The sequence below is a fragment of the Chlorocebus sabaeus genome, chromosome 20 (assembly GCF_047675955.1).
Source record: "Chlorocebus sabaeus isolate Y175 chromosome 20, mChlSab1.0.hap1, whole genome shotgun sequence".
Classification (NCBI taxonomy): domain Eukaryota; kingdom Metazoa; phylum Chordata; class Mammalia; order Primates; family Cercopithecidae; genus Chlorocebus; species Chlorocebus sabaeus.
The window spans coordinates 55,566,495-55,586,982 of record NC_132923.1 but is presented as its reverse complement, the minus strand read 5'-3'; the positions used below and the strand labels follow the sequence as shown (position 1 = coordinate 55,586,982).

The following is a 20,488-nucleotide window of genomic DNA, read 5'->3' as shown; positions in this document are numbered from 1 at the left end:
GATTATGAGCAAGGGGGAAAAACTGATACTGATCTAAGGCTGAAGGATAAGGGGTAATCAAAACAAGACTTCTGCAGATGCTTTTATGAAACTTGTTTTCAAAGAAAAGGCAAAAGTTGAAACTGTGGATTAAACCAACTAAATTAAACCATTGTGTATTCAAAATACATTTGGCACTTTAGAATAAAATGACCAGAAGCCAGGGTGAGGCAATTCCACTGTCTGAGCTATTCAAACAAAAGAGTGTTTATTTGGATTTTCCTAAACAAAACTTGTATTTGATTCTTGTGCACACCCAGTGGGAAAAAATATCTAAATATATATTTCATTATTCTACCAGTGCTGAATCGTAGTTCTCTTGTGAACTGATTTTGAGTATAGTGACTAAAACGTATGTTCTGTGGCTGCTCAGCAGTTGCTGAACTGCCTGATGGAAAAGTTTTAGATCTGAAATTTAGCTCTTAATATAAAATAATATGAAATATAATGTGCAATTAAAGGAGAAAGTAAATTCTGTTTAGAAATAGAATTCAAAAATAGAGAATTACATAAACTTTGGAAATTAAAATCCATATAAGTAAAACCTGTATTTCTGAGAATTCGCTGTTTCTTAGGCATGATTTATAACAATACACATTTCAAAAAGGAAGTCATTAAAATAATGTGGCTGTTATGTTTTCACAGGCCTTTTTGAGAGTTTAACCAGTACAACAGAATAATCTCCCTGGACTCTAAAAACACAAATCCGTGACAAGGACATAAGATTGATGGAATTTGTAATCATATATTTTTACTTATGTAATAAATTTGTAATTTCAAGGACATTATTCAAAATGACCACACTGCATTACAATGTGTGGATTCCTGTGCTGTTTTGCATTAATGTGTGCAGAAAAATTTTACACTTAATCTGCCATTGGTGCTTCAGTGGGTTGCTTACCATTATAATTCTGGTCACAGATGAGGGTTAAAATATCTCTAACCTTTACAAATGTATTATGTGGCACCACTGACATAGCTTTCATTGCAGATAAAATCTATGGCAAATTTGCTGTATGACAAAAGAAGAACATGATTTCGTATTAAATTCTGACGATAGAGACATATTTCTCTACTTGTACTTCTGAAATGTTTTGGATATAGTAACAATGGACAACACTTCCTCTTCGAGTACATCAATAAAAACCTCAAAATCCACTTCATTTTTATGGTCCAGAGCTTCAGTAAATATTTCTTAAGCAGAACTAAAAAACAGTGTGAAAAATGTTCAGAATTCAGCTCACTTCTAACCTTGCTGATCAAAACAGACAAAACATTCAACTGGTTCAACATAATGAGAAGCAGAAAGAGGAAGCCACAAAAGAGACTGGAAATTGAATGTTGCCATGAAGGTGTACAAGAGCTCGAGCAAAAGTTTCTCAAATATAAGCATCAAGATAATAGTAGGCCCCCTGACAATCATTTAAAAGAAAGAATAACGCCTATTGTAGTCAGTTTAAGGAGTTATAAAAGCATTTGAGTTTTCAGGGAGTCATATACTTGTGAAATGTTTCTGACATTCCTGATGTGATGACATCATTATAATACATAATCATACAGGCAAGGAATGATTAGAAGTAAATTCATAAGAGCATTTTTTAAAAACAAATTTCACATTGCATTCCAGACATCTTCTTTCTTCCTTCTTCCCTTAGATTGAATGATCAAGAGAAAGGCAGATAGAATTGTCTCCTGATTTCTTTTCTGGACAATTTCTTAATAGATGAGAATTCTATTGGTCCGCATTTTTTTTCATGTCTTGTGATTGTCAAGAACCTTACATAAATCTATGTCTGATGATACAAAGTGTCTAATATTGTACTGAACCTCTTCAAAATTACCTATTCAGGGGAAAGTATCCCTTTAAACTGCCAGGATGCCTCACAGCTATCAGGGGCTGTGTGGACTGTGTTTAAGATTCTTGGGGATCTGCTGAAGTTGAGTCTTCATTTTTTGCTTTCTCTGCATGCCACTAGGGACTTCCCTATACTATTTGAGGAATAGGCCTTTAATTGCAAGATTACCAGAAACCAGACCCAACGAGCTTGGAGTAGCAAACAGTCAAAATGCAATCCCCCACGCAATTAAAAAAAAAAAAAAAAAAGTGACATGTGGCTTTAATTTTATTTCATTTATTTATTCTTTCAATTTATTTTTAAAAATTCTTGTCCATTGCTTCAGCCTTTGGGACCATGTGCATAATAAAAAACATTGCTGGGAATAAATAATACATATTAACTCTGTCTATTAGGATTCCCCCCCTAAAAAGTCCATCAAAATGACTTATTTTATAGTAAGGAGTCTCAATTGCAAGTCTATTAGTAAAATAATTCTATTAAATTGTATGATATTTCTAACATCAATTAATTACATTTATATCTAGCTCTATAGTGTAATGACTCATAATATTAATTGTGATTTTAATTTAGAAAGAGAACTTGTAAAGTTTGCCTCGAGTTTTAGTGTTCAATGATTTTTCCACATTTAGACTGTGTCTACAAATTGAGACTTTTCCATTTTTCTAGTTAAACAACTGGTCATTTCAAAGCTTCGTGTTGATTATTTTTCTCCACTGAATTGACCAATTTAATTTGCTCAGGGGCAATAAAGAAACACAGTATAATAGACAAACTAAAAGTGACTACAAAATAATGTTTCACTTTGGCTATTTACTGTTCACTTTTGGCCATATGACCAGAATTTTATTTTCAAAAATATTAGAATCGGAGTTTCCAGTGACTGAAGCCAGAGAAGTCCCAGAATCCGATTTGAAAATAAAGCATTGTCATGCCTGACGTTAGTTAATAAAACCGACTAAGATGTCTATACTGGATCAGCAGTAAGTTGATTCTTTCCCACAATCAACAAGTTTTACATTCTATCATTGCACCGCAGAAAGTAGCCTGGCTGCAAGGTGACCTTGGCCTGGATCTCAGCGCCTCCATAGGCAAGTCACATACTTCTTTGTAACTCCATTTCCTCATCTGTAAGACAAAGATTGATGATGAAATGAGGTAGTAGATATAAAGTGCTTAGAACAGAATCTTTCTCAAGTAATCAATAAATATTTGCTATTATTATTATTGTCATTCAACCTAATATTGATATTCAAATTTTTCACTTTTAACATGTTATGCCACTTGCCTGAAATAACCTTCTCTTTCTGTCTTGCCTTTGTAAATTGAATACTTTCTTCATAGTTCAGCTGAACACCAGCCCAAGGTGATCTCTCTTTTCTCTCAACCCATATTGACCTTTTTTCCCAAGTCACAGTTTGAGACATGTGTATATTCTCCAAAGATTTCTTACTTCCACAAAAAAAAAAGTACAAGTTGCTTGAAGAAGAGGACAGCTTGCTACATTTCTTGAGTCTAGATTTGGCATGTGATGCACGCTGCAACCACGTCACAATTAACTCACCGAATCCAAAGAGTTAACGAGCCACAGCTTATGACATCCTTTATTTTTCCTGGTCAAGTTAGAGAACTACATTGTTTCAACAGAAACCTACTTTGTTTCTTTGAATTTTTGTTTGTTTGTTTTTGTGTTATTTTTGCGTAAACACAACAATTGATGTTCCTTTAATGGTGACTTTATATAATTCTGCCTTTGGATTACAAAATACATTTTTACTCACTGAAATTCTTTGGATTGAGTCCAACAAACTCCAGGATTATATAGTATTTTCCTCTATACTGCAGCCTTTCCAAAACAGGTTTTATCTCTTAATGTCGCATTGCAGAATACACACACAGATTCTTGAAAATGTCTGTCAGGCTCCTTCAATTCCCTGAAGCCAAAACAAATATGTCTACTATTATTGGCACAATTAAGAGTTACAATTATTAGGCATGGCGTTTATATACATGCAATTCTTATTGTTAACAATGGGAATTTCAAATATTTAATATTTGCGTATGGATTTCATTTGAGCCCACTAAGTAAGTGGCTTGGAAACAGAGAAATAGTTGTCTGAATTATTACATGTCTAGAAAATGATCTTTAAATTTTTTAATTGCCTCATATTAGTAAAAACAATCTGTTTGCATATTAAAATGAAGCCTCGAAGAATCTGATTTCATTGCTTATTTCATTTTGTTACTTTGCTAAAATCATAGCTCTTATCTAGTTATCATTCATTTCTTCTCATCATAAACCAGAGTCCTTTAATTCTTTCACTGTGTCATAAAAGATTCAATAAATTCTGATTTGCATTTCAAATTCAGCTCTTTTTCCAGAAGGACATCAGATTCAATGACAATTACATCACTAATCTCTTTAGCACTGACAGTGGGAAGCCAAGCTCAAGCTCTTTCTGACTGAAGTCCTAAAGATGGAAGGACATGGAATGTTCCTTCTCAGCGAGTGTGAATTTTTATTTTGGTAAAATCTTCATTTTATTTTCATTAATGAATATGTGCTCATTTAAGCCACTTGCTTTGGTTAAGCATTTCACACTATTTGTCTCTTTCTCCTTTCATGAACAAATAAGCATCTTATTATTTTTGCTAAAAAAAGAGGAAACTTACAGTGTTGATTAAGCACAGTAATCTGTTGTTCTTGTTATTGGTGTTATGTTGGAAATATTCAGGAAATTATATTCATATAATTTGGGGAAGTATTTTTCCGTTTTGTTGTTGTTTAACCAATTGTAATGACATAAATGTAAGTGCTCAGGTATGTATATGTGTGTATACGTATGTATGTGTAAATAGCATCTACAAATATTTTGACACCTAGTTTCAGAGACAAAGATAAATCTACCTCTTAAATAAATGTATTGTGAATTAATTATTGTTCTTCTAGATTCTATATACAATTTCCTCTATCTTCAAAGACTTGTCACAATTGGAGTCAATAATATTGCACAAATTACACACAGTTGAAGCAACTGTATTTCTGGTACTTTATAAATGTTGCTATCTCTGTAAAGGAAGAAACAATTTAAAGTAAATAAACATTGAAGTCATTATAACAATTTAGTGTAGACTTCAATGAAGTAATTATCAAATATTCCGATATGCACATAACATGGGCAATGAATAGAAACTAAAGAGAATTTTCAAAAAGAATATCAACTTCCAGACTATTTGGTTATGTTATACTGAATTAAAATAATTTTCTTTTATTTGTACAGTGGAGATTTTAATGTATAAAATTTTCTGGCTTTTAGCATATCAACTTATTTTAAATCCTAATTATTTTACCTATATCACAATTTTAAGCTGTATACTATTCAGATAATAGCTACTAGCCAATAAGTATTTTTAAATTACTTTTTACGAATAAGACATTTTGCATTAAAAGTACATTTTAGAAAGCATAGGGGTAATGATAGGTGGCAAAGTACAAGATCACAAAAACCAAAAGAATACATGTTATTTCTGTATTTTTTAAATTAATAGATCTGTTTTGACTACACTGAACCTAGTTCAGTCAACCAACTATTATAAGCACTTACCTTTTCAAGTATAAAACAGGTACTGAATGAACGCTTATTAAATTAAATTAAGGAGAAAAAGAGTCAATAAGTGACTCAACTTGTAGTGACCAAGAAATTCTGTAACTATGACAGGATAAACTGGTCAATTAACCAAATGAATTGTTTGATTCCATCGTTATTTTTTAATTCAAACATAATGGATTTACAATGGAAAATCTTAGAAAACTTAGTATCAAAAATACATTGAAATCTAAAATAAAATCTACAACAAAATATGGATATATTTCCAGGTTAATTTAGTGAAAATTAATTTCCAGGTTAATTTAGTGCAAAATGCCTAGTTAAGTTAAGGACTTGGAAGTACGTGTGGGCCCAGGCATTCAAATTTATTTAAGGCGTATACATCTTGTACAGGGGAGCCTTCAGAATGAAGCCTTCCTAGGTGGAAAGAAGGAAGGAAGGAATGAAGGAAGGAAGGAATTTAAAAATTGATTAAACAAATAAATAAGTATTCATTTGTCAAAAATAGTGTGTTGGCTGAGCTTGGTGGCTCACGTCTGTAATCGAAGCACTTTGGGAGGCTGAGATAGGTGGATCGTTTGAGCTCAGGAGTCTGAGACCAGTCTGGGAAACATGGTGAAACTCCATCTCTACTAAAACTACAAAAATTAGCCAGGCATGGTGGCCCATGCCTGTGGTCCCAGCTACTTGCGAAGCTGAGGTGGAAGGATCTCTTGAACCCAGGAGGCAGAAGTTACAGTGAGCCAAGATGGCACCACTGCACTCCAGCCTGGGTGACTCTGTCTCAAAAAAAACAAAACAAAACAAAAGGCATGTTGATACTAACAATGTACTAAATAGCAACTTTTCAAGTATAAGTTAGGTAAATATTTCTTTTGCCCCTCCCCTTTCCTATCTAAATCCATTACTTTGCACATTTTTTGAGAGAATAAAACATGAATTTTTTAATTACTATCTTGGTCTATTATTGCATAATAAAATAAATTTTTCTTAGTTTGTAAAAACTGAATCGTGAATTATCTGTATAACTCTATATATACAATATGTGTGTGTATATGTACACATAATTAAAGGTTTGTTAATTCTGGAAAACAGTACAAAAATGAACTTGTGTGCTAAACTGCAACTAATATTTTTATTTTCTATAATCTGATTATAGAAAAAATATCAGTAATGAGCTTAGAGTACATAAATTATTCTCTGGGTGTTAATTGCACTCACAAAGCTACATCTGCTGACACCAAAATTGCTAAATGGAAAAAAAAAGATATCTGTATTATTACCCAAACAATGCCCATTTATACAGATATTAAGAAATAGTTGTTTGTTACCTTCCAATTAAACATATCTAAATGTTTTGGGTCATAACAACCAAATAACTGAATGACTGACTAAATTCTCTAGCAGGATGTTTGTGCATTATGTAGACAGAACCAATGAATTACTGTACTTTTACAACGCCTGGATAAATTCTCGGAAGTTTTTTATATGCACAAAGACAATGCAGTTGTATATGACCTTGTTGTTACATGTGAAGAATGTTAAGTCTAGGAGAGATGAAACGTTTTCTGATTTTCAGGAGATAAATGTGTAAACACATTTTTGTTCAAAAATGATCTCCTTTTTTTCAATATGCATAGTCACTGAGAGAGACCAGAAAATGTCTCCTAGTGGAAAAATAGGGCAATGGGAGGACATAGTTGGCAAGCGAGAGAGGAGATGGTTGACGGGGCATAAACAGAAAAGATCCCAGAGGCAAAAATTGTATGGGAACAGCTAGTCATGGATGAAGGGGCATATGGGGAGTATACAAACTTGGAGAAGACAAAATTGTGCTGAAACTGACCACTTCTAGTTCCTGAATCTAAAATCCACACATTCACCTGTCCTGAGGCCCTGGAATTTCAATACTCCAGACATAGCTGTTATCATGCTGCTTTAAAAAAGTGCAGCGAGCTAATGCAGTGTGAGTTAACATTCACTGAATTAATCAAAAGTTTTTTCCTAAACAACTGCCATTAAGAGTTTAAGAAAACATCACTTCAGATGCACATTTTAGGTGGAGGCTAAAATGAAAAGGTAGGGTTTTGAGTAAGATACTGCAGGGTCAAAAAACTGTTGTAATACAACCTCAGTTATTCACCCTGTAATTTTTACACACATGTATATTTCCACAGAAAAATAACTAGGGAAAAAGCAACTCCTTAGTTGTGTCTTTAAGAGAATTTTAGAAATTAGATTCAGAAATAGATTTGAATACACAGACTATCCTGGCAATTCCTGTTTTTTTCAAGGAAGAGTGTTGCCATTATATATGTTACTGTCCACATTGTCTGTTTCACTCTGAAGAAATCTTTTAAAAGCCAGCGTTGCTGCAAATCCTGCCACAACTAGCCATTAAGCTTTTTTTTCAAAAGTATTGCCATTGATTTGTACTTACCAAAATCTATTATATATCTCATGCGTAAGGCCTTTAATTGTATGCAAATAATAAAGAAACACATTGGAAATATGAATAAAATAAAATATAACAAAGTTCTATTAGGCTGCCCATTATCCTCAGTGGCTTTCTCTAAAAAAAAAAAAAAAAAAAAAAAAAACATAAGCTTTTCCCTTATTTTCTTAAAATCATATTTTCGTACTTATACACCTAGAGGAATTAGTAGAGTCGACAACTGAAGGCCTTAAATAACCCAGAGAGCAGAAAATACATGGGACTATTCCTGAAAACACTAGAAAAAATTCTGAGAGGTGTGGTTTACTATAATATTCAATCGTATTAAAATAAATAACTTAGTTTTAAAAATAATAATATTCAACATATTGAACTGACTTTTTAGAATAACAGTTTCAAATGATTTTAGCCAGGGACTTCTCTGACATTCAACTAAATTTGATAGACTTGGCTTCTTGTTTCTTTTGCCTTTCATACCCCAAGGCCAATACTTAAAATAACTCCAGATTCAGGTTCTCTATATTTTCCTCACCTGTGTTCCCCAGGATATTTCTTCTAGCCCTTACTCTGCCTGCATTTCTCATCCATCAAAAGAACTATCCATCTCGTTTTTCATTTGTACTGCATTCTCACCATGCTATCCTTGAAATCCATTCTATGGGACCATGTTCTATGTGAAAGTGCTATAATTAGATCCTTCTGGGTCATTTGGTAATGAACCCATCTGGATTTGATCCAACATACACTAGTTTTATACCAAATCTGACCTATTATGGCTAGAATTACATTAAGGTTCCATTCTAAGTCCTTTCTTATTAAAATTGTGAACTGTCATCCTAGGATTTTAAGCAACAAACTATGAAAACTAAGTTTACATAAGGATAATTAAGTTAAAGTACACACTTTCAGGTGTGACTTTCTTAAGAGTGAGCCAGAGACAAAGACAAATAGCCAGATTTTGGACCCCCTGCTAATTAGAATGGTAGCTCTCAAACTATTTTAACCAATATCCATGTAAACATGGCAAATAACCCTAAAAATCACTAGGAATAGTCTCAATTTCCATTGGAAGTATTATTTCATAATAGCAATGAAATGTCACTCATTGTATGAATAAATTTGGGAGAAGAGGCTAGAGATAGATGATATAGATGATTCACATTGGATTCACAATACACATCTGAGACATCAATGATAAAATTAGAGGGTGGGCCAGACCCAGTGGTATACACCTGTAATCCCCCCACTAGCGAGGCTGAAGCAAAGGGTCACTTGAGCCCAAGTGTGTGAGACCAGCCTAGGCAACACAGCAAGACCTCTATCTCCACACACACACACACGAAAAATTTGTTTTGAATTAGCTGAATGTGCTGGCACACACCTGTAATCCCAGCTACCTGTGAGGCTAAGGTGAAAGCATCACCTGAGCCCAGTAAGTTGATTGTGCAGTGATCTATGAGTGTGCCACTGCATCTAGCTTGAGTAACAGAGGGAGACCTTGTCTCAAAAAAAAAAAAAAAAAAAAATTAGTGGTAAAATTAAGCATTGCTACCTACTATAGAGTTAAACACAAGACAAAATGGATTATGATGAGACTAAGTGAGAAGAAAATTATAAATAAAAGCCAAGGATAGTAACAACTGAAAATCAGCTTCACAACAGTCAAGCAGCCTTCCTGAGGATGGTGGAAGTGTCACTCACGTCTGCAAGCTTCTCAGCATCACCAAGCACCCTGTGGGAGCAAGTGTAAAGAAAGGAAGAAAGAAAATCCTACAAACCTAGGATTAACAAAATATGCCTTATAAACATTAAATCATTGTAACTGTGAATAAATTACATAGTATTTTGTTAGTAACCAGACTTTAATTGTATACGAAGATAATATCCTGTGGAATTGCATGTCATTGCTCCTAAAGAACCAAAGAAAGAATTTAGCACCACTGTGGCATTCACAGCCCATCACTGGGCCAAGGGACAATTTTTCAAACATGTGCTTCAGTACTGAGCTCTTAAAAAATTAGATGTATGTTTGGTATGTTAGCCTAAAAATTTGTCAATAATCACATTGCAGATTATCTGGATGACAACTCACGCACCAAATACTATCTATAACTCACTTCTGGCTCACAATACACATCTATGTTCAGGTTATCACTGGATCAAGCTATACCCCTTTACTGTCTAAGGCTAATGAGAAGTGTATTTCTTAGATAAATGAGTGTACCTGCTAAGTAAAGGCTAAGCAATATCATTTGAAATCCTGATGAAGATTTCTTTATAGTTTGACCATAGAAAATTCTGAGAGAATTGTCATAGCAAGTGACAAGATAGCTTTGGCATTACAAACTGAAAAGAGCCTGATTGCCATTTATGTGGTGAACAGCAATTTGATTTAGACAAAACAACTTCATTAAATTAATGATCCTAATTTAAATTTTATTAGTTTTGTAGTTTTTATTGACTTGAACTTGTAAAATGGTTTTTCTTATACATAATTATATAAAGCCAATAAGCACATAGTTTATACCTATTATGTTTAAACGTGTTTAAGTAATACTATAATAAGAATAATTAAGTCAAAGCTTAGGGTCATTAAGAAATTTTGCTCTTAAATGGAGCCTATATAATGAGTGCTCTAGTTTGTGGCATTGAGAAGCATCTCTTTGGCCTGGTTAATCCCCAAGAGAACAAAACCATAAATGAATGGGACAGGATGAATCTGAGGAGAAAACAGGTACACAGTGATCGGGAAAGAGATTAGGAGGCATTTCTGCAGTCAGCTGAAAAGGTTATAATAGGAAACTGCTTACCAAAAAGCTTCCTCCTGCCTTTTGAAGATTTCTAGAATAATACCTGCTAGGAAACCCAGGCAACTGGAACTTTCTGGTTCTTCTAAAGAATTCTGTAACGGCCACAAAATATCTCCCTCAAACTTCCAGAAATTTTGCTAATTTTTGTTTTGTGGGTGTGTGCTTTTTTTTTTTTTTTTTTTTTTTTTTTTAACTTCCATACTCTTCTTGACTCAGAACTATCCTTACTGGATTTTTGCCACTGTTGCCAGAAACAATGATATGATTCCTCCCTTAGGGAACTTGAGGTAATTCTTTCAGTGGTTCTTCAATGTGAACTCTTTCCATTTCAATGCATTTTACACCTTGTTCAATATTCCTACAGGAAAGTTTGGATCGTTTTTTGTTGCCTGCTCTAAAAGCCATGAAGGTTCAACATTGTCTATTAAATTAGGCATTCAAGGCAATCATCCTGACCTTAATGATGTTTTCTTATCTGGCTTCAATCATTCTTCAGAGCATGCTCCCCAACACTTTCTAAACTTCAACAATGTTACTAGATGTTCGTACCTATCACTTTCTGCCTCTGTGACTTTACACAAGCTGTTCTCTTAACAGAAAATGTATGTTCCTCCTACTCAGGTGTCATATGACAGGTTTCCTAAGACTCCTAGACTCTGAAGCGTGTACACAGGGTTTAATTGGGTAGTGCTCTCTAGAGTGGTACTGAGAGAGTGTATTAGTCTGCTCAGGCTGCTATAACAAAATGTTAAAATCTGGATAGCTTTTATAAACAACAGAAATTTATTCCTCACGGTCCTGGAAGCTGAAAAGGTTAAGATCAAGGTGCCAGCAGGTACAGTGTCTGGTGAGGGCCCTTTTCCCGGTTTGTAGATGAAGCCTTCTAGCCGTGTTCTCACTTGGTAGGAAGGGCAGAGCAGATCTGCCTTCATGATGTAATCACCCCTAAAAGACCCTACCTTGTAATACCCTTACCTTGGGGGTTAGGATTTCAACACACGAATTTGGACGGGACACAAACTTTCATACCATAAGAGACAGTAAACCCAAAAGACTGAACAAAACGGGATTGTTTGGGAAGGCATTAAAGTTGAACTCAGATAAAATTGCAACAGTGGACTCTACTGATTATGTTGAGAGCTCTGAAGCTGAGAAAACTTCTCAGAGATGCCTCCAATCCAGGTAAAGCAGTCAGACAGGTCTGTGTACCTCTGTATTGACCAGTCATTAGAGGCTGGCTGCCCTGGAAATGGGATATAACTTTTGGCAAGACATCTTTCTTCAACTGGAGGTAGGAGACAGATGAAGAAAGCTATGAACAGTCACAAGTAGTTCAAATCAGGCAGGTTCTGAAAGCAGACCTGCACAGTACAACACATCCACTTCAGCCAATCCCTTGTGCCACTCAAACCACTTGTTTCATAAAGTAGGTTCACCCACATTGGAGAAATTCCAGAATTCTGGTTGGTCTCTTTCCCTGGGGTCTCTCAGAAAAGGAAAGTTGTGGGACAAAGTACAACTGAAGACTACAGCTGATACTCATTGTCTTTCCTCTGCTATCCATTTTTGATTCCCCTAACCCTAGTCTAACACCTCTGCTGTTGTAAGTAGTTTATAATGTACAGCAAATTTCTGAGGATTCTGATCCCCGGGTCACCATCAATTTCTCAGATCATGACTGCTCTGTTTCCTTTTACTATCAAATTGTACAAGACAGTACCAAGAAATACTCCAGTGTCTCACCTGGGTGCCCACTGTGTTCTTCTGTGCCCCCAGTGTGTAACAGCGACCCTATCTTTTCCTGCTTATAAGGTTCAATTAGCCTACCAGCGTCACTATTGCTCTCCTTGCCTATTGGTCTCTTGTCAAAAGAATCTAATATAACTGGATGGGATCCATAACATAGTTTAATGGAACTCAGGATATATCCCTTGGGATCACCATTCCTCATCTAAGAACATTTCTAGGCATACAAAACCTAGAGTTACAAATGTAGGAAGCACAAATTCCCCAAGTGGGTCACTGCAAATGAAGGTGAGTGAGGCCTCCTCTGTTTCTACCCCATATTTCTAGACTCATGAAATCTACCCACTAGGGATATAGCATCCTACTGTAGTCATTTATTTGAGTATTGCATTCCATGGGCTGGTACCTATCCACACAAATTAGCACCTCAGTTGTACCTTCAAGAGACTCTTCAACCAACAACCACTGGGGGGTGCAGTATGTGACAGAACCAGCATATCCCATTATCACGTACCTGCCGTCATATCTCCATGGTTGTAAAGTGGCTTCTTTAATCCAAGAAAATGCTAGACAAGATTCTATGCTGGTGGATCAAACACTGTCAGGCAGCGGTTCTAGCTGAGGCTCTATAAGCCAGAAGTGGAAACTCGTACCAGGAATATATGATGATTTCCATTAAAATCAGTCACTGCCCTTTCCAGAGGAGGAGGAATCCAGTGAAAACAGCTTGCCACCAAGTTGGTGGTTGGTCTCCTCAAGAGCTGATGACATATCAGGGGCTCATCATTGGTTTGTATGCTGACATGATGAACATTAGGTAACAACATTAGCAAGATCAGTCTTGGTAAGGAAATAGTCATACATTGGAGCTCCTACACTCCATCATAACTACTCCGTTCACAAGCCCGTTTTGCCAGAATTCAAGTGGTTGAAAACAAAGGCTGACTGATGTCAACTCTATAAGTGATCTGTCTACTTGAGTGTTTAGTAACTTTTCCACAGTGAGTGCTCTCTGGTGGAAATTAACATGCAAAGCAAAGTTTGCCCCACTCTGTGCACACTCCCATAGGTCTATTCATGTGCCTCTTCTCCAGGCATCCTTATCTGCATATTTTGTTCTTTGTCATTTTTATTCACCTAACCAACAAGTGTAACCACTTGACAGTGTCCAGGAGCCCATATATGTTCTTAGTTTGGGCCACTTCTCTTTCTACACAAAGGGCTTACTAGGTGTACTATACAAAACCATGCTTAATGGAGGAATTTATCAGTATTACACTTTGTTGAGACAATTCCTGAGCTCTAGTGCATCTATACCCACGTTCCAAGCTAACCCACCTGTAAAACACATTCAACATTTTTACTCTTCCATCACCTAATCATAAGGGACACTCCTTTCTGTGGCCATAGGTGTGAGCTAAGGGAAAGATTCCAGTGCAACACTGATATGCCAGAGCATGGTGTTCTGAAAAACCTGCTCAAGCCTCTTCCTCATACTCTGTGGTTCACCTCACACTCCATCTCAGATGAACCATTTCTATCTCATGATGGTCTGTGGCTGGGCCGGCCCAGTCTTATGATTCAGTGGGTCTGCCAGAACACAAGTCACAGTGGGTGTCTCAGACCCCACGACATTTGATGTTTCACAATCAGATTCTCCACATCTACCAGAACTCAGTAACATACTGAGATAAAGAATATAATAAAGAAGCTGTTTATTTCAATAGTGTATACCTCTGTGCTGCCAAGGGCCTGACTGACTCCATATCTATGTTGCAAATACTCTTTTTAGGGTTTTACCCACCATAGATACCTGTAATACCATAAAGTATTATATAACCCAAGTGGCAAGATGCCTGGAATTGTACCCTGGATTATACAAGAACATATTTCTTAAAGTTGACAGCCTTCTGTTCTGTGCCAGTCAGGGAATGGGTTGGAGCAATAATCCTTTGTTTTTTGTTTTTTTTTTTGAGACGGAGTCTCACCCTTGTTGCCCAGGGTGGAGCGCAATGTCATGATCTTGGCTCACCGCAGTCTCTGCCTCCCAGGTTCAAGCAATTCTGCCTCAGCCTCCCAAGTAGCTAGGATTACAGGCATGGGCCACCTCACCCAGCTAATTTTGTATTGTTAGTAGAGACAGGGTTTCTCCATATTGGTTCGCAGGTGATCTGCCTGCCTCGGCCTTCCAAAGTGCTTGGATTACAAGCATGAGCCACCACGCCCGGCCAGGACAGTAATTCTTAATGTGGAATATAATGTCTCCAGAACCTGAAGAAGCCTACCAAACACTATATTTACTTCTTAGTTGTAGAAGTATCAGTTGCAATGACTTGTCCTTTACTTTGAAAGTGATGTTCTGGCATGCACTAGACTCCTAAAAATGTCACTGATTAGGCAGATCCTTGAATCTTTGAAGATTTTTATCTTCACCTCTTTGGAGTACACATACGTACTAAGGCCTTCAGTGTACATGCTACTTTTTGCTCAGCTGGTCTGATTAAAACTTCATCAATATAGTGGTCCAATGAGATATATGTGGCATGTATATAAGGTACAGAAACCTTCCGATTATCTTTTGATAGCACAAGATATGGATCAAGACAATAAATGTACACTCTTTTCTACCTTATAATAACTCACTTTTTTAGATTCTTCCTTCTTGATGAAGATGGAAAAGAGTGCATGCTTCAACTCAGTGGTAACATACCATGTGCGTGAAGCCTCATTAATCTTTTAAGTGAAGACAGCATGTTCGGCATTACAGCTTCAACTGGTGCTACTCCTTGGCTGAGTCAGCAGAAGTCTGCTGTAATCATCTAGGCACCATCTGTGTTTCTATAGGCTGGAGAATTAAGCAGGAGATATTATGGGGACCATCTTTCCTGCATCCTTCCAGTATTTAATAGTGCTACTAATATTTATCTTTTTTTTTTCAGGATGCAGTATTGTTCTTGATTAACTATCTTGGCTGAATTTTGAGGGGAGTAGTTTCAAAGGCTTCTGCTAGGCTTTTCCTGATAGTCCTTTCTCACTGGGTGAAGAAACCAATGTAAGGATTTTACCAGATACCAAATACGTCTCTTCTTGGACTGTATACATGTCCACTCTAATACACTACACTTGATACCAAGACCAACTGAAATCCTGTATCCAACAGTCCTCAAAAATGTCTGAGCAATCCCTTTTCCCAATTTAGAATGGCCCAGAAGTACCTTAGTGGGAAGAACTAGGGTAACAGTTGGTGTATTTTCCTGCTGTAATGTTGCAAGGTCTTAAGTCCTGGAACTTCTTCTTTAGTCAATAATGAATTCAGATATGAACATAGTCTCAGTTACAGAAATGCAAATATTATTTATTTGTGGTAGTCATTCTTGGCCTCCTATTTTTTAAAAATTATATAGATAAACAATACACTTGATGGTTCCTCATTTACCTAGAAATAAGATATTCTATTAATTTTCTTCATTGCTCTCAGAAAATCAACATTTCCCTGCATCCTGATTGCCACTCCAAACTCTCCTCCATCACATCTTACCTTGCTTCTAAAGTGCCTACTACATTGGGATCCTACTATGCCAACTGTTGGTAGGGCACAGTTATTGTCCCCTCTTAGCAGGTTTGGCACTTATCTGCCTGATTTCTTGTTGTGATTTAACCTATTTTGTCATCTGGTGATGAAGGGGAATGTAGGATTAAATACAGATGTTCTGTATTTAATAGACAATACAGATATTCTGTATGGTCTCTTGCAGAACAGAGACCTCTGCATCATCTTTAAGCAGCAGCCTTTAACCAGGAAGGGTAGGTCACTTCTGCAAGCCCAGTAAGTTCGGAGTATCTAAAGATTTGAGAATTTTAACACATAAACTTAGATGTCCTTAACCCATTTCTCACCTGGACGTGGTAGATTTGCTAAGTTGGAAAATGCAACTTCCTCCGGAAATTTATTACTCGTATGATTAAGTCCTGGGTTGATGTCTGCTTTCCAACCACAAAAGACAAAAATCCTTTTTATGTTATCCAGCAGGCCCTCTGGCTTTCACACTTTGCTTGTTATTGGTGATTAATCTCAGCCTTCCATTGACTTTCTCCCGTGTATATAGGTTCCCCTTTGGCAATAGCCATCCAATGACATGACTTTTTTGGTTTTTTTTGTTTTGTTTTGTTTTGTTTTGTTTTGTTTTGAGACAGGGTCTCACTCTGTCACCTAGGCTGGAATGTGGTGGCACAAACTCGGCTCACTGCAACCTCTGCCTCCTAAGTTCAAGAGATTCTCCCACCTCAGCCTCCTGGGTAGTTGGGATTACAGGTGGGGACCACCATGTCCAGCTAATTTTTGTATTTTTTGGTAGATAGGGGGTTTCAACATGTTGCCCAGGCTGGTCTCGAACTCCTGACCTCAAGTGATCCTCCCACCTTGACTTCCCCAAGTGCTGGGATTACAGGCATGAGCCACCACACCTGGCACACTATGACTCATAATTACAATTTTCCTCAAACATTTCAAACACCTGAGACACTGTTCCCAGCAGTACATTCCTTCCATCAGCATCCTATTCTAAGTCCAATTCCCCACTGGTAGAAGTTTTAACATTGCCTTGCTATGGCGTGTCAAGAGCTAGCCACATTCCAACCACTACCAGTGATGGTCATAGTCAGCTGATTGGTCCAGCTCCAAAATTCTATTTTATGGTCTTCTTCCTAGCACCACTCCCAGTACCATCCAGTTCAAGTTGGGTCTCCCAATAAACAGATACTGAGATTGAGATTTGTGTGCAGAGGTTTATTGGGTAGTGCTGTTGGGAACAACTCTGAAAAAACCAAGGGGAGATGGATTGGAGGAAATTAAAATGTGATATAATTGTAAGTGTAGCCTTAGCTCATCCCATTGGAAGCTCTGAAGCTGAGATGATCCTTCAGAGGTAACCTAAATAAAGACAAAGGGCCAGATATTTGTATTGCCACATTAACTACTCACTGGATGAGGGCTACCTCTGGGAGGAGGCATAAACTTGGAGGTGGCATGTTCCTTTATGTCAAAAAAAAAAAAAGCCTTTATGGAGCCCTTAGCATCTTATGCTCATAGGATCTCAGAGAATGAATATCTCAATCATACTCAAAGGGAGATTTGTGAGGTACAACATGGTATCCACTACACTATCACTTAAAGCCTACATCAAATTCCACCTTTGTACTTCCAAGCTGAAAATAACCTCATTTTCCCTCTGAACTCCCATAAAACTTTGTTATACTTTTCTCATAATACCATCTTCAACTACATTTATGGATAAATCGAATCTTTCCTTTTATATTTAAAATTCCTTGGGTGCAGACTTTGTGTGTAATCTATCTTCAAGTTCCTTACTAAGTCTGTTTCTGTTCTTTCTCATTGTGTAATCAATAATTGTTTTATCTTACAAATTTCTATTCATCTTCAGATCTCAGCTTACAAATCATTTCTTCCAGAAACCTTCTCTAAACCCCCAGACTCAGGAAGATTATACATGTTCATAACACCTTGTACTTGTCTATCATTACATTAATTACAATTATATTTAATTTGTCACAAAAGTAGTTATTTAATAGGCTTCCACTGCTAGAATAAAAGTTCAAGAAGTCAAGATCAAGGTCTCCCTTGTTCACTACTTTACCTACAGAAATTAGTATACTGCCTGGTGCATAATTCACAGCTAAATAAATAGTTATTGAACAAAAGAATGGATGAACTAATGAATGAAGAGGAGAATCTCCTTCAGTATCAAAGCAAAAAATAAAAATTAACAGTCACTCAACTAGTGGCCTGAATTTTTTCATGAGCTTGCTTTCCTCCAAAGATCTTTCTGGGATGGCATCAAGGTGCTGCTTTCATGAGGAGATAAAAGGATCAAAGTATTTCAGGCATTTGGATTGCAGGACAGAGCCCAGTGAGACCCCAGAGGGGTTGGCCTTCTGGAAGACAACATGAGGACATTGAGTTTCTGAGAATTAAGACAGGATACGGAGGTACTTCTATACAAATGACGAATTTGGATAGTAAATATTAGTGTTGAAGCCAAACTTTGTCTTGCTTGCTATCTGACCCCATCCATCACCAATGATCAGAGGACTGCATTTGGGCCATCTGAAGACCTTTATAACTAAGCCACCACACTCTGCTATTAGAAAACAAGAGAAGTAATGACTGCACAGGCCTTTTCTGTCAAGTTCCTTGAACAGATAACACTGAAGCCAGAAAGGATCGAAAGGACTCTCTTTCCTAACCTCATCATGAATTTTCTATGAGGGTTGGCTCATTTTATACATGGTTTTATATATGGGTAAACATATTTATTCTATGTGTTCATGTACCAATATTTGTTATTTCATTTTAGTATTTTTTAAACTTATTAAAGAGTTTGCGCTTTGGCATTAGGTTATATAAGTTCAAATCCTGTCCAATCAGCTATCTTCAAAAAATCAGTTGGCCTCAGTTTCCCCATCTTTTTTTTTTTTTTTTTCCCGAGACGGAGTCTCGCTCTGTCACCCAGGCTGGGGTGCAGAGGCCGGATCTCAGCTCACTGCAAGCTCCGCCTCCCGGGTTTACGCCATTCTCCTGCCTCAGCCTCCTGAGTAGCTGGGACTACAGGTGCCCGCTAGGTTTTTTTCGTATTTTTTAGTAGAGACGGGGTTTCACCGTGTTAGCCAGGATGGTCTTGATCTCCTGACCTCGTGATCCGCCCGTTTTGGCCTCCCAAAGTGCTGGGATTACAGGGTTGAGCCACCGTGCCCGGCCTAAGTTTCCCCATCTTTAAAACAAAAAATAACAGAAAAAGCTGCCTCAGTGTTATTGTAAAGAACAAATTAAGAAGTCAATACAAAAGCTCTTTGTGTGTGGTAAATCCCCACCTCCATGATTAGCTATGATAGTGACAGGCCATTCTCAATACAGGACGTTGTCAGGCAGTTATGCCATGGTGGTGAGCTTCCTTCTGTTGACAGTTTATTTGAGGCAGGTAAAAATATCATAATAACCTACATGATTATTTTGTTCAACAAATGTGCTTCAGAAGGAAGCACCTTATATTAGGAATATAACTGGCTAGTTATTTTCTCAGTCAAACTATATATTCAGATGTAGTTTTAGGTTTTTGTTTTTTTTTTAAATTTCTTAAATTTTTTGTTTTGTTTTGTTTTGTTTAGAGACAGGGTCTTGCTATGTTTTCCAGGCTGGTCTTGAACTCCTGGCCTCGAGTGATCCCCCTAAGGCACAGGAATCACAGGCATAAGCCACTGCACCTGGCCTAGTTGGAGTTTTCTCATAGTCATATTATCTATATTTTTATGTCATTTATTTATGAAGAAGTTCTTACGGCTCACAGGTCTTACGGCTCACAGGTCTCATTAAGTTCCTGCTAAGGGAATCTTCTGAGTAACTTTGCCACCATAGGGAGCCCTTTGACTTTCTGACAGAAGAATTGAGTGGAACACACAGGCCAGGCCTCGGCAAAGCTACTTCCTAGCCCAGCTTTTCCAGGTGGCGTTACGAGTCTGGACGTGCCACATCATAACAATCTGTGCCTGTGTCCTCATTTATAAAGTTAGGAATTTAATTAACATTTATTGAGCCCTCACTACAATTAAGGAATTATGCAGGGGAGAGACAGTAATTCCAGATGGCTTTGGATGGTAGCACAGATGTAAATACCTATATTGGTGTTCCATTTTCAGAAACTTGGGGATGCTCCTTTCCACTCTCAACCCATGTTCTGCAGGTTTCTCCTTCTTGCATTTACTCTCTTGTAATATATGTGTACATGCCTCGTCTCTCACCCAAGTAAAAGCTCCTTGGAATGCAGGGACTCCATCATAACCTTTTTCTTCTTTGGACCTCCTATTCTTACCCTTAGCATTTGAGAAAGCACTTACATGTAATAGGTGCTAGATGAAATTTTAAGTATATGAAAATATTAACACTTATTATCAAAGGAAGGA

The 20,488-nt window shown here is 36.9% G+C and overlaps 1 long non-coding RNA gene across 2 annotated transcripts in view; it reads right to left on the bottom strand.

Annotated features, from left to right (window-relative positions):
- Positions 1 to 2,231: 2,231 nt before the first annotated feature.
- LOC103224548 (uncharacterized) overlaps positions 2,232 to 20,488 on the bottom strand; it is a 39,649-nt gene continuing 21,392 nt past the window's right edge. For both annotated transcript variants that reach the window (XR_494191.3, XR_012089620.1), the window contains exons 4-5: positions 3,677 to 3,829; positions 2,232 to 3,023 (exon numbers count right to left, since the gene is read on the bottom strand). This is a non-coding gene — a long non-coding RNA (uncharacterized lncRNA). The remainder of the gene's footprint in view (positions 3,024 to 3,676; positions 3,830 to 20,488) is intronic.